General features: G+C 36.4%; 1 long non-coding RNA gene across 1 annotated transcript in view; it reads left to right on the top strand.

Moving 5' to 3' along the window:
* The first annotated feature begins 1,379 nt into the window (after positions 1-1,379).
* Positions 1,380-16,092, top strand: part of LOC148950248 (uncharacterized) — a 30,567-nt gene continuing 15,854 nt past the window's right edge. The window contains exon 1 of the long non-coding RNA XR_016141960.1: positions 1,380-1,416. This is a non-coding gene — a long non-coding RNA (uncharacterized LOC148950248). The remainder of the gene's footprint in view (positions 1,417-16,092) is intronic.

Raw genomic sequence — 16,092 nt, 5'->3', positions numbered from 1 at the left:
TTTTTTTTTTAATTCATGCCAAGGCTTAACCAAGACATGATGTAACCAAGACTTAATCTGAATAGGGTTCTAAACCCTATGCTTTCTAAAAGCCAGAATATAATTTGTACTTTACTGAAAAAAATTAAAATGAATTTACTGAAAAAAAATCTGCATTGTCAGTTTAATATACATATGCTGAAATTTATTCCTTAAAATCTTAATTAATTTTTGATTTATTAAAGTTATAAAAGTGAAAACATTAAAAAGATTTTTGGTTTAAAAGAATTGCTAGATAAGAATTAAAAAGAAAAAGAATAATTTTTTTTGCCATAGAATAAGATTTTGAGCTCTTAGTGTCAAACTTTTTCAGTAAAGAGCTGTAAAAAATTCAAATGAATCTACTGAAAAATGTATTCATTAATTCTATTTCTAAAAATATTCTTCAAAGCAGTGGCGTTGTTTCAGGCGGGCAATCATTTGGAGAAAAAAAATATTCTATAGCCCATGCTATTGACTTTTCGGATTGAGATCCCTCTTGACCCCCCCCCCCCTCCCCCCAATAAAATGTTGGAGCTACATCCCTTCTTGAGAGCACCGATTCAACTTTGTAATTCCCTGTAATTTTAACATGAGTGCTAATAAGGTAATTTTTGACACTAGAAAAATTATTATTCTAAGTTAGTTATCTTTCGAGCTTAAGTTATTATTACACGTCCAGCAATATATGTATTTATAATTAGTCAAGAAAATATGTCAAAATCGGTATCAAGTTTTTCTTTTTCATTTTAATTTATCAATTGTGGTTTTATTCCACATTCACAGAATTTTCATTCAAAATTTTCAAGGGAAATGCTACATTTTCGTCTAAATTACTACGGAACAAAAAATAAGCAAAGCTAGTTCATTAGATTCGGCGCGTTTTTCATCTTTAACAGCTTGGACATTAATAATTGGATGGGTCCAAAGACAATCTATCCTTCAGAAATACTTTAATTGCTTAGGCTTTTATCTATAGGTTTAGGTGTTTTCTCTTGGAAAATTCTCAAACCCAATTAAGTATACTCTCTGAGGAAAATTACCCCCTCCCTCAGTCATAGTTGAAAATACGTTTTTTTAGTTTAATTTTGATTTTTTTTTTTTTAATTCATGCCCAGGCTTAACCAACACATGATGTAACCAAAATTAAAGTACATTAATTAAAATCGATATTTGAATTGGCCTAGAATTTTAAATTAGTTCCTTGCTCTGAGTTTTTATGCCAACAACAAAAAGATCAGAAAAATGTTTGAAAGACGATTCTTTCACAACTAATGAAAAAATCAATTTATTCTGTTATAAAACTTGAATTATTGATATATAACGAAATCTCTCCAGTCAACTTTTAGTTCACAGAAAGCTAACATATATTGATAGGCCAAAATGTCACACTCAAATGTAAGTATAGGCCTATCTATGTTCACTATTTATTGCGATGCACATATAAAATTACTGATGAATATTGTCACGCCTCTCTCTGATTTTCCGCTAAATAACACAGGGGCGGATCCAGAATATTTTAGGGGGGGAGGGGCGCAAAATATGTTGATCTGATAGAAAAAATTTTAGGAGGGGGGGGGGTGCAAAATAGGTTGATCCGATAATCTTGCGTTAAATTGATTTTTATTAATATAATTGATAAAAATCAAAGAGAGGATTAGTGGCTATAGTAGACAACTAGTAAGTTGGCTACTAGTTTTTCACTTGCTTGCACTATTTACGAGTAATATTTGACTAATCTTAACGAGTAAAAGACGCACGTAAAAACGTACCTAGATCTCTACCTCTTGGATGGTATGGAAAAGAGTTTTTTTTAAAATACAATACGCAATATATGTGAATTTTATAAATATAAACCACTGGCTCTAAAGGAGGCTTAGTGGACCATATTAAATATATTTTTTTTAAATACACATTCATCAAATTTGGCTTAGTAAGAACTTGTTTTATTTAATCTTTCATTAAAAACTATTTTTGAAATTTTCAATAATTGTTTTTAATGAAAATTAATCAGAGGACTAGTGGCTAATGGCAATACCTCTATAAAAAAACGCGCCTTGACCTCTACCTCCTGGGTGGTGTGGAAAAGAGGTCGTGTGAAAAAATGATTTTCTTTGAATTTTTTTTTGTTTGAAGAAACATTGCCAAAAAAAAGAAGGCTGAAAAAGAGAACAAGGAGGTTGTCTAAAAACGAGTAGCAAAATCCTGAAGAGCTGGAACCAATCAGGAATCAAGTTGCACTATACTTCATCCTTTTAAAGACATAGGAAGAAACCGAAGACGACGGTGACAGCAACGTTCTTGTGTTCCATAGACACAATCGTGATGAAATTTCCTACGTCGCCGCACTTGCCAGCAAGTCATTGTCTATTCCTGGGACTAGTGTGACCGCAGAAATACTATTTTCGGTGGTAGGCCTGATAGTGACTATGATAGTGACTTAGAAGAGAAATGGCCTCAGTCCGCACAGAGTGGATAAGTTTATTTTCATTCACGATAACTATAGCCACATCCCGCAGTTCTAATATACTTCTGAAGTTTACCTGAAGGAGATTTTTTTTCGACACACTAATATTCAAAGATAAATGATGAATTTTGATACGGTATTCGAAGTTTTGTATACAGTAATTTTCGAGGAATAAAAATAATACTAATTTTGATTATTAATTCTGTTAGAAAAGTATAGCTCTTAGATATTTCAACTATTCTGCAAGGATTCTGAAATGCCAAAGCCATTTCGTTTTTACCCGATTTCTACTTCTCTTGATAAATAATGAAGAACACCAGCGTCCAGCCAGTGACTCGCAAAGTTTCTACCTCATGAATAGATAGAATATCTTGTAAATAAAAATTCAATTTGAGGAAGACTAAAATCTATTCTATAAATCATATACAACAACTTTCTATATAAGCCTTATATACCCCCAGGGCATAACTTACAACCCTTGCACTGAGGGCGTTATCATCCTAAAAAAACCTTATTTCCAGAACTTTCAACTACGTTGAACAAAATGGGTGTCTCAAAATTTTGATTGGATGTGTTTGGGAAAATGGTGGGCGTGAGAGGGGCGTTAGTCGCTAACCAATCACTTTCAACTATTAAAAAAAGGCACTAGCCCTTTCAATTTCCAATCGAATGAGCCCTTTTGAAGTTTCTAAGATAACCCTTTCAATAAAAACTTTATATGCCCCCAGGAAATAACTTACAACCCTTGCTCTGAGGGGGTTATCATCCTAACGACAAAATTTCCAGAACTTTCAACTACGTTGATCAAAATGGATATCTTAAAATTTTAATTCGATGTGTTTGGGAAAATTGTGGTCGTGAGAGGGGCGTTAGTCGCTATTCAATCACTTTCAACTGTGAAAAAAGGCACTAGCCTTTTGAATTGCCGTTTGAATGAGCCCTTTTGCAGTGTTTACGACAACACTTTCAATAAAAACTTTATATGCACCCAGGGCATAACTTGCAGCCCTTGCGCTCAGGGCTGTGGGGGGGGGGGGGTTTTCATCCTTACAGGCCTAATTTCTAAAACTTTCAACTACGTTGAATACAATTTCTATCTAAAAATTTTGATGGGATGTGTTTGGGGAAAAGGTGGGCGTGGGAGGGGGGTTAGTTGCCCTCAAATCACTTTCGACTATTAAAAAGGGTACTAGCCCTTTGAATTTCAAATTGAATGAGCACCTTTTCAAGTTTTTACGACAAAGATTTCAATACAAACCTTGTGTGCCCCCAGGGTATAACTTATAATCCTTGCCCTGAGGGTTGTGGGGGAGTGTTCTCCTCAAAAATATGTTTTCTAACTGTAAATCAACTACCCAGAACAAAACGGCTATCTAAAAATTTGTATTGGATGTGTTTGGGGGAATGATGGGTGTGGGGGAGGCTAGTTGCCCTCCAATCACTTTCGACTATTAAAAAGGGCACTAGCCCTTTGAATTTCCAGTCGAATGAGCTTTTATTGAAGTTTCTAAGACAACGCCTTCTCTAAAAAACCTTATATACTCCCAGGGCATAACTTAAAATCCTTGCCCTGAGGGATGTGGGGGAGTGTCCTCCTCAAAAATATATTTTCTATCTGGAAATCAACTACGCTGAACAAAATTGCCATCTCAAAATTTTGATTGGATGTGTTTGGAGGAATGAAGGGCGTGGGGGGTGGGTGGCTAGTTGCCCTCCCATTTCTTTCGACTATTCAAAAGGGTACTAGCCCTTTGAATTTCCAATCGAATGAGCCTCTTTTGAAGTTTCTACGACAACGCCTTCTATAAAAACCTTATATACCCCCAGGGCATAACTTAAAACCCTTACTCTGAGAGTCGTGGGGGAGTGTGGCCTCCTCAAGAATATATTTTCTAGCTGGAAATAAACTATGCTGAACAAAATGGCTATGTCAAAATTAGGATTGGATGTGTTTGGGAGAATGATGGGTGTGGGGGAGGCTAGTTACCCTCCAATCGCTTTCGACTATTCAAAAGGGTACTAGCCCTTTGAATTTCCAATCGAATGAGCCTGTTTTGAAGTTTCTACGACAACGCCTTCTATAAAAACCTTATATACTCCCAGGGCATAACTTAAAACCCTTACTCTGAGAGTCGTGGGGGAGTGTGGCCTCCTCAAGAATATATTTTCTAGCTGGAAATAAACTATGCTGAACAAAATGTCTATGTCAAAATTAGGATTGGATGTGTTTGGGGAAATGATGGGCGTGGGGGGGGGGCTAGCTTCCCTCCAATCACTTTCGACTATGAAAAAGGGTACTAGCCCTTTGAATTTTCAATCGAAAGAGCCTGTTTTGAAGTTTCTACGACAACATCTTCTATAAAAACCTTATATGCCCCCAGGGCATAACTCACAATCCTTGCCCGAGGATTGTGAGGGAGTTTCCTCCTCAAAAACATATTGTCTATCTGGAAAAAAACTACGCTGAACAAAACAGCTATCTCAAAAATTTTTTTGGATGTGTTTGGGGGAATGATGGGTGTGGGGGGGAGGCTTGTTGCCTTCCAATCACTTTCGACTGTTAAAAAGGGCACTAGCCACTCCAATTTCCAATCGAATGAGCCTTCTCTAAAAACCTTATATGCCCCCAGGGAATAACTTAAAACCCTTGCCCTGAGGGTTTTGGGGTAGTTTCCTCCTCAAAAACATATTTTATATCCGGTAATCAACTACACTGAACAAAATGGCTATCTCAAAATTTTGATTAGATATATTTGGGGGAATGATGGGCGTGGGGGGGGGGCTAGTTGCCCTCCAATCACTTTCAACTATTTAAAAGGGTACTAGCCCTTTGAATTTCCAGTTGAATGAGCATATTTTGAACTTTCTACGACAACGCCCTCAATAAAAACCTTATATGCCCCCAGGGCACTACTTAAAACCCTTGCCCTGAGGGTTGTGGGGGAGTGTCCTTTTCAAAAACATATTATATATCATGAAATCAACTATTCTGAACAAAATGGCTATCTCAAATTTTGATTGGGTATTTATGGGGGAATGATGGGCGTTGGGGAGGGGCTAGTTGCCCTCCAATCACTTTTCACTATTAAAAAGGGCACTAGCCACTCTAATTTCCAATTGAATGGCCCTCTTTGAAGTTTCTACGACGACTCCTTCGACACGAAGTGCCCAGGTATGGAGAAAAAAAAAACAAAAAAAAAACACACATTGTGCCCACATCGTTCTTTACTTAGGCAGCGCTAGCGCGCTTCTTATGAAAGTAGTAGATTAAAAAGCTTCCAACGAGAAACATATGGATAAGTGATTCACGTTTCCTCGATTTCTCCGGTTTTACTTTGTTATATTAAGGATTTATTTATTTAGAATTTTGGCTTGACAAAGGGCAATTGGAGCGATTGGACACAACGGGAGGCTTGTATATTCTGATTCTCGTTGTAAGTAGGAACATTGCATTTTTATTTGCTACTCTTTCCTAGGGAAAATCGAGGGCTTCCCAGGGAATACATATAACGTTGAAGGGCCCAAATGATTTGTAATCAGCAGTTACTTAATTTATAAAATCTCTGTAGGTTTGTAATGGGTTTTACGCTCTGTTTGGTGGCGTCAAATATTGTGATGGTGTGACTTTTCTTAAGTAATATTTCTGCCTTTTTTCATTTTTATTTTGACTCGTTTCTTCAAACAGCCCAATTCTTTGGTCTTCAATTCATTGTTGATGCAGTTTGGTACTCGCTTTCTCACTATTGCTTGCAACTCTCGCAAACGCTTATTTTCTAACCACATATTTCTTTCTTTTCGCTGTGGCACATATTTTAATCGCATATTTTTTTGTCGTCCACTTTCATTTCTAATTCGTTCTACTCCTTGTTGTCGCATGTATTGTTACATTTCATTTTTATTTCCTACTCTTTCCTAGGAAAAATGGACGGCTTCCCAGGGAACGCATGTAAACGGTGAAGGGTCCAAACGATTTGTAATCAGTAGTTACATATTTATGAAATCTCTGTAGGTTTGTAATGGGTTTTATGCCTCATTTTGGTGGCGTCGAAGATTGTGAAGGTGTTTTTTTCTAAAGTAATATTCTTTCTTTATTCACTTTCATTTTCACTCATGTCTTCAAACAGCACAATTGTTTGGTCTTCACTCCGTTGTTGACGCTGTCTGGTACTCGCTTTATCACTATTGCTTGCAACTCTCGCAACCACTTATTTTTGAACCGCATATCTCTTTCTTCTCGCTGTGGCACATATTTTAGTCGCATATTTCTTTGCTCTTCACTTTGGTTTTGACTTATTTTAATTCTTGCTGCGACTCATCTTCGAAACAGATGTTTCTTCGTTCTTTACTTTTGTCTTGACTTGTTGTAAATTTCAGAGACACAATGATCTGACTGTATATTTTTTCTTGTTCTTTATTTTCGTTTATGATCACTTTAGACATTTTTCAATACCCTTTGCCTTAGCTATTCAGCTTAGTCAAATTTGGTCAAATCGGATTGGTCTTGTCACGTTGGATGTTCTAGGTTCTTTATTTGTCCTCTTGGTATTATACTTGCTCTTTTACTTACTCTACTTACTCCAGGCATTGTGAAACTGCTTAAAACCCCTTTTTTAAATAGACTAATTACTCTTAGAATTTTATAATTAACCTTCACGAGTAAAATTGTATGTACAAGTAAAATGCTAAATTGTATATAATAATGTAATTTAAATATAATATAGACGGAACTCAAGTTCGTTCTTTCCTTCTTCACTGCTAATCGGGCACTGGAAAATCATAAAGACAGTTTATGGAGCCTTTTTAAAAGAAATTACTGTGTCCACGTGCTTTTGAAAAAAAAAACAACACAGCACCAGATTTAAAATAAAACTAATTTAAAAAAAACTGTATTTTCATATAACAGATGAAGAATGACGTCATAAATAAAGCCTACAATCATCTATGACGTAAAAAGTAAAAATTATACAATGACACTGTACAATGACGTCAGTATATTATGACGTCATACATTCAATAATAGAAAGAACTGCAAAGGTGTCCGTATCATTTGCTTACAAACAGCGTTAAAGTGAGCATGTCACAAAAACCGGGTACGTCTCAAGACTTACAGAAGACATCAAAGCTTCACCTTGTTATGCAAATAAAGGAAAAGGCTCTTACTTCAACAAATAACACAACTACTTCGGAAGCAGAAAATGATGCTACCTTACAGATAAGTGATACGTTTGGAGTTTCGTACTTCAGTAAAAATTTCAGCCCGTCAATTATATTGCCAATATATAATATTGCCAAATTTTTGGATGTCAAGTCTATTAACAATTGGGCTCGTACCTCAAAATATATGAATAACGTATTAAATGACAACTCCTTATGGAAGTATATCTATTTCAGATACACAAGACAAATATTAAAACAATGTGAAACAGAGATACAGCAAAAAAATAACTTTAGCGAATTGAAGGACATGCGGAATATGCTAAAATTAAGACTTAGATTTGCTAAAAGTAAACTCTTGGATAGACAACCCTCGAATTGGAAGAACCTCTATATTTCAGTGAATGAAGAAAACGAAGTATTTGCTAATATTCTAGTGGAAATTAATCCGTCTATTTACATAGACAATTTGTTTTATACAATTAAGTCAAGATCAGTGAGGGATATAAGTCAAGTCATTTTGTCAAAACGGAAGAAGCGGATAGAAACGTATGATAGGAAATGTACGGAAAACGAACAAAAATGTATGAAAACAGCAGAAGCATACTTATGGAACAAGCACGTGCTTTTCGAAGATTTCAGTGACCAAGGCAACAAGGCTGTGAATAAAAAAAAGAGAAAAACTCGTGACTTGAACATTTCTAAACTTGAACTGTCAAGAAAAAGGCCTTTCGAAGATTTCAGTGACCAAGGCAACAAGGCTGTGAATAAAAACAAGAGAAAAACTAGTGACTTGAACATTTCTAAACTTGAACTGTCAAGAAAAAGGCCTTTCGAAGATTTCAGTGACCAAGGCAACAAGGCTGTGAATAAAAAAAAGAGAAAAACTAGTGACTTGAACATTTCTAAACTTGAACTGTCAAGAAAAAGGCCTTTCGAAGATTTCAGTGACCAAGGCAACAAGGCTGTGAATAAAAACAAGAGAAAAACTCGTGACTTGAACATTTCTAAACTTGAACTGTCAAGAAAAAGGCCTTTCGAAGATTTCAGTGACCAAGGCAACAAGGCTGTGAATAAAAAAAAGAGAAAAACTCGTGACTTGACCAAATCAACAAAGCCAATAAGTGGGCCTGAAAGAATCTTAGTGTATTTCTTTTATAGGTTTCAATAGTTAGATTAAAAAATTTCTTGTTAATTACATTTATTAATTCTTTTGTCTTACTGGTACACAAAATAGACCCCCTCCTCCCACTTCCCCTCGAAAAAACAGCAAAAAATAGAGGAGATGCTTGCTTAGGAGCAAAAAACTCCATGAGCGACCTAAATAAAGTTATGAGGCTCTTCATAGTTTTTCAATGGTCATAATATGTTATACATCCTCATCCACCGGGGAGTGTTAAGGTGTAAATTTTACCAAAGATAGGAGAAGAGTTATCCCCGGGTTATTGAGGGTGAATAAATCTAGAGCCTTTCGCCTTCCACCAGAAAACATTTGACACGACCTTCGGTACTCTTCAAGTGGGACAAATGCTCATAGCTAATAATTTCGGAACTTTATTAAAAGAACAAAGAGTGGTCTTAGTTCCTCTCAGCGATCTTTTAATATCTCCAAAGACCTAATTTAAGCCCACCAAATTAGAATATGTATCTTTAAGGTATTTGGAATCAATACAATTAGAATGCTTTTCTTAACTTTGGAAATTATCTTTTACATTGTTGCTTGTAACTTTAAACTGTGTTAAACAAAATAAACACGTTTTTTTTAACCAAAAGAGGAGTGACATTAAAACTTAAAAAGAATAGAAATTATTCCGCATATGAAAGGGGTTGTCTCCTCCTCAACGCCTCGCTCTTTACGCTAAAGTTGGACTCTTTGTCCCAACTCTACTTTTTTAAAGAATAAAAAAAGTTTTGTGTCAAATGAAACCAGCTTATGAGAATTTTCCAGTCAGAATTGTCCGCAGGAACTTTTCTTGAGTTAATTTCCAGCGAGGATGAAATAGTCCGGGGGAAGTTTTCAGCGGGACATTTTGCACGGAAGAGACTTCTCGTAGACAATTTTTGTGGGGGGGGGATTTACTATGGACAAAGGAGGAGTATTTCCAAGCATTATTTGAAAAATTATCAGAATTTAAATATAAAAAAATTGCTGAAAGTACCTGCCTCCTCCTTATTACCCACACTATTTATTCTTCCCAATTCTTTAAGAAAGACTTCTAAAAACAACGGCTGTTTAATTACAATAAGACCTTTTTTTAAGTATTAAGAAACTTTAGTGAAGAGCGAGATATTGAGGAGAAGATAGTCCCCTCACACATGCAATAATTTTTGTTCGTTTTAAGTTTTAATGTCACTCCTTATTTTCAGTTAAAAAACTTAACAGTTTTTTAAAACAAATTTTAATGTTGTTCCCTTTGAAAAGCGTGTTATTTTTTTTTATTTAATAATCAAATAAATGGCTTAGGCAGGTGTCCACTCTCCTAGATTTTCACCCTCCATGATTTCGAACCATAATTTTTTAAATTTTCACTGTATTCAGTCGAAAAATAGCTTTTCTTTATTTTCATTAAGAAATGTCCTTTTTGTATTTTCATAGAAAAAAAAAATCTAAAACAAACAATGTTCACCGTATAGATGTTTACAAAATACACTATGCCTCCAGCTCCCCAAAAAAGATGCTCGTGAATTCTCCACAATTTAAATTTTGTTTATTAAAAGGATCTGTCATATTCTTGTTTTTATTACCTTATTTTTATATGATAAATTTGATTATTTGGCAGATGGGATTGATCCTCAGGCCAAGTATTGTCAAGCCATGATGAATCCACGGCACTGTGACAGGTCACACGGAAAACATAATAATCATGCAAAAAACGATAAAAGTCTTAAGAAATCTGGGGGAGGGGAAGGAATGAATCAAATTTGATTTTGAATCATATTCTTGTGTAATCACCATCAGAAAATTGCTTATGCAAGTACGCGGGAAATTATTAGGCAAATAAGAAAAATCTCAAGATTTAGGAGAGGTGGGAATAGGCTCCAGTTCCCCCTGTATTATAGTAGATAGAAGAAAAGAGACTGCTCAGAGAAGCAATTACTTCAGTTTCGAAAACTTGACACTAATCAAAACTGCACTTTTAACTGAAAGATAATCCTTAGAATACTTTCATTTGAAAAAAACTTTGATACTCGATCACTCCAAAAATGCCCCCTTCCATGAATTTGTTTTCAGAAATCAAACCAAGTGGAATAATTTCATGTAGAAATTCTGTCAAATACCCTCAGTGTAAAATTTTCATTGGAGAATTCACCCCCGCCCCCGGAAATTTCCCTCCCAAAGGAAGATTCTTCCAAAGAAAATCTACCCCAGACAAAAAATTCCCCCCCTTCTCCTGAGAAATGTCCTTATACTTCCCAATAACAAATTCTATACGTAAACAATTGGAAAATTTCACGATTTACAAGCCTCTCCCCATGGTTTGTCTGTATGTCATTTTACCCCTAAAGACATAGTTATCTGATCTTTAAACTCTACTGAACTAAAGCGCTGTATCAAAATTTGATCAGATAACTGGGGGAATTAAATGGGTGTGGAAGGGGCCAGTGACCTTCCAATTTTTTTTTTCAATTATAAAGGGCACTAGAACTTCTAATTTTTCGACCTCTCAAAATTTACTGTTTGAATTCGGCCAATGACATGCAATCAACAGATTTGTGGTTCCTATGCACGAGTTTTTCCATTTGGTTTACAGTTCTTAGGAATTTCCCAATAATATAGATATTATTTTTTGTTGGTTGTTTTCGTTTGCTACAACGCCTTGTTGTGTCAAAAATACGATTCCAACATTGAGCCCTCTTGTCCAATATGTACCAAATTTTCTTTTGGTTTTGCTGATAACTTGCAATTTGTATTGGCCAAATAGATGAATATTTAAACATTGAATGATATGACTCTTTTTTCTAATATCTTAACTAAATAGCCGCCATGCTTCTGTTGGTGTAATTTAGTATCCTTCCACATACGTATATGCTTTATTGTAAACCAACCAAATACTTTAATAATATATTGTGAACCAAATTATATAAATACTTTACGGGACCGATGCTGGCATCATACTCAACACTGATGTGACATTGAAATTTTTTGAGAATTATAAGGGTTATATGTGGCAACAAGACGATTATCATGAGTAACTCTGTGATTATTGGAATCATCGATAAACAGCAAGGTCATGTAAAAATTCTTCTTTGTTAATTTAGTATAATTTGGGATTATATTGACGCCAATACTTTCGTTTTTCATCTAATGCTAGAGATGTCACTGAATTGTATTGCATTGGAAAAACGAAGCGGCACTGAAATTTTCCATTTTATTAATCATGCAACTCTCATTTGGGGTTTACCCAAATGAGAGTTGTAGTTTTCCCCAAATCTCCTTCCTTAAATTTTTTTTTCAATTAAACCAAGTGGAAAATAGCCCGGATACTTCCTTGGGACCATCTCCACATGCAAAATAGAGAAAAAAATGCAAAATTTGAAAAGAATTTCATATAAAAATTTTGTCAAATACCCGCAGTGAAAACATTTTCAACGGAGAATTCATCCCCACCTCCGGAAATTTCCCTCCCCAAGGATGATTCTCTCAATGAAAATAAGGCTCAAACAACCCCCCCCCCCGAGAAATGCCTGTATACTTCCCAATAACAAATTCTATACGTAAACAATTGGCAAACTTCACGACTTTTAAGCCTCTCCCTAGTAGTATCCCCCCATTCTATTCTATGAGCCCAAAAGGGAAATTAACACAAGCAAATTAACAAGTAAAGTTCCTAGCCCCTCGAACCGGTTTCCGTCTGGTAAGATTCCCATCCTTGGTAAGAGTTCAATGTCTTCCCGTCCTGAGCAAATTCGGTTAGGTTAGGATAATAGGTGAATCTCTGTGACAGCCCTCTGACGTCACCGTATTTATGCAAGATTCCCATTCTTGGCAAGATTCCAGAGATAATTTCTTGAAGTATGGTTGGGACAATACACAAGTTTAAATAATATGGGGAGCCCTCGCACCTGTTTCTAGCTTGCAAAATTCCCATCCTTGGCAAGATTCCAGAGATAATTACTTGGAGTGTTGTCGGGATAATGAGGAAATTAACAGTGGGAATTCTTAACCCCTCGCGCATGCAGAGCGCAGTCACCTATTCTGTTAAAGGGAACACACTTGGCAAGAGGCCATGACACACCCTTTTGAATTCCAATGACGTCATACGACTTACCTCAATTCAAACGGACAGGTCTAATAGGCTTGACAAAATTTATGTAACTTTGCGACAGGAACCCATGGGGGAGTTCCCGCTTATAACGTAACGAGAGCACACACCTTACGTAATTATTATGCAACACTTTCATGTGGTACTTTTTTTTGCCCGGAATCCCCAAAGTGTTTTTTCTTCTTCATTAACTTAATGGTGACCCACACTTTATGTAAGGTCAGCGCATCTTACGCATGGACAGCGCATCCATCACTGCCAGATAATACTATTTTGACATTTTTCGCCGAAAAGCCTCAAGACATTTTCTTTTTTCGGCATTTCATTTTTCGTTCAAAACACCTTTCATATTTTTCTTTTTTTCTATAGTTCTTGACCCTGCAAGGACTCAAAAGGTCATTCCCTTCCATTGGTTTTGTGCCTTAACTGGATGGACTAAACTACTATTCACAGTATTTAGTATATGAAAACTTAATCTAAAATTAACCTATTGCGATAGCTAATAATCCCTATTTCTGGCAAACACTAGAATGACGTATTATTCTAGCAATCTGACACTCTTCGGGGGGAATTTACTCTCAACCTTTTAATAAAGGGAAATGCGTGTCTTACTCGTTCCAAAGACTACATCTTAAAAACACAAACATTGTAGATAAAAGGTTTTATTATTTCAAACAAATTGACAAGCAATAAAACATAGAAAAAAAAACAGCTAAAAAAACACGACAAAAAATAAAAGGTGAAAAAACTGTATCATAATATACGAAAAAAGAACCGTCTACTGTAGAAAATCAAGGCTCCTAGCACGCAACCCAGCAGGGTAGGGGAGGGGGAGTGATATTAGACATGGGTTTAAAGTGTTTTCTGAGCTTTTAAGGAAAATATCCCTTTTTCATTGAACTAAATTTAAGAATATTTACCATTATCCTATAATAGGTTCCACCTTCCTTGTAACATTCATTTTCAGAGGGCGCCTTCATAATAGACGTAATTTGAAGCATTATTTTGGCATATATAAAAAAATAAAATATAAACAATAACACGCGTAATTTAAGGAAAGACGAAGGGAGAGGACTCCAGGGGAAGAGGGGCCCTCTGTGAGGGGAAGAGGGGCATTTTTCACTCGCCAGCTCAACATTGACTTTTTATTCATATATTTTTTTTTGTTACAAAAAGCAGTAATTTTTATGTGTTTGATTTTTAAATGTTTTCTTATTTATTGTTAGCACGCCTCCCTCCACTAGGGTACCGGCCCACTCCCTGGCTACCTCCGAGGACCTGTCCAGTCCACCCCCCTCCCTCGAATGGTTTGTCTCAGCCCTAACGCAACCACGGGGAGACATTTTTTTTTAGCAAAAATATCAAAACGTGCAAAGGAGGAAATTCTTGTTCCCATCCACCCCGCGCACTGTGGGAGAGTTTTGTCCGTATCTACTCATTCTGGGGATGGATTCTGGCCATCCCCACGCGATACAGGGGAGTTTACTCAATGTTGACTCCTTCCGAAGGGATGGAAGTTGGACTTAGGCTAGGCGATAAAGGAGGTTGAAACAAATGCTCTTGCTCAATATAATTGAAAAAGTAGTATTAATAGAGAAATTATCATAAAATTTCTAGGATATGCCCGCTTCTGACATCACATCATCCCTGTTTATAGCGGTCAGCTGACAAGATTCCCTCGATGGTAAGATTCCCGCCCTGGCAAGATTCCACACCCTTGCAAGATTCCTGGGATAAATTAAATTCCTAGGATAATAGGGAAATTATCATAGAATGGCTAGAAAATTCCCCCCCCCCCTTCTATTGTCACAGCATCCCTTGAAAGATTCCCATCCCTCACAGGCTTCGATGGATTCCAGTCATTCTATTATTTTTTCCATACTGGCATGATTCCTAGCCATTTTTTAGTGTATTGTTTTTCTGGACGATCTCCAAGATTTCCGTGGTAGGTCTAACATGAACGACGCCATTGTATCTCACAAGCTAGACTAAAAGTACCCCATGGGGGAATCCCCCAAGCACGGTACACACGCAGATGCTGCGTAATAATGGTGAGGGCGCTCATCTTAAGCAATGACACCTAATGGGAGAGGTTGGAAGATCATCTTGCAAAAAGGGAAGATACCCAAACCGTTAAAAAGTATACTTATACCGCAGAGCGGAAAGGCAATGCCACACTGTTTTCACACCGCCATCAAACCCCCATATGAAACCAATTCTCGCCCCCCTAAGACTTTTTCAACCTTTTTCGTTCCAAAAATAAGCTAAAGAATCCCATTAAACAAAATATCTTTGAAAACAGAGAAGCCCCCACTTTTCTTTGCTACTGTTTGATACTCTATGTATTTCACCCCATTCTCCCAACACTATTTTTGCCCCCTGTGACACACTTCTGTTATCAGCCCATCTCCCCCTAAGTACTTTTCAGACATTTGTTGTTATAAGTTTTACTTCAAGTAATTCATTCAGCTTTTCGTAAGCAATTCATGCCACAGTACCACACTACTACTGCCCCTACAACAACTCTCTGTCATCACGCCATCTCCCTCAAAACCCTTTTGAGGCATTTCTTGTTAAAAGTTTTACTTCAAGTCATTCATTCGAGTTTTCGAAAGCAATTCACACGACAGTACCACGCTATAACCGCTCTATGACACCCCTCTGTCATCGCTCCATCTCCCTTAAAACACTTTTCAGACATTTCTTCCTGAAAGTTTTATTTCAACTCATTCATTGGGTTTTTTTTAGTAATTCACGCCACAGAACCACAATGTAAATACTCTCTAGCATCCTTACGACAACCGTCATCATCATTTTAAGTGTCTTCTAACGTTTGAAACACACACAGACACAGACACACACACACGCACACAAAGACACACACAGACTCACACACACAAACACATACAAACACACACACACACACAAACACACACACACAAAGACAAACACAGTTATACGCTATCAATGTTCACTTTGGATTTTCTACTTGAAATGTAAGACTTGGAATATTTTTTTACTGGTTTAACTTGTCACTTTTAAATTCTGTAGATGTTTCAAAGTTCATTTTGGAATTTTTTCGTTGAAATGTAAGACTTGGAATATTTTTGTACCGTTGAATCGTGTTTTACCTTGTCAGAGTTACATTCTGTCGATGTTTCAAAGTCCATTATGGAATTTTTCCCTTGA

The sequence above is a fragment of the Artemia sp. Qi Xiang Cuo genome, chromosome 7 (genome assembly GCF_049724085.1).
Source record: "Artemia sp. Qi Xiang Cuo chromosome 7, ASM4972408v1, whole genome shotgun sequence".
Classification (NCBI taxonomy): Eukaryota; Metazoa; Arthropoda; class Branchiopoda; order Anostraca; family Artemiidae; genus Artemia; species Artemia sp. Qi Xiang Cuo.
Note: the sequence above shows the minus strand (reverse complement) of the source record. Positions and strands in the feature narration are given on the sequence as shown.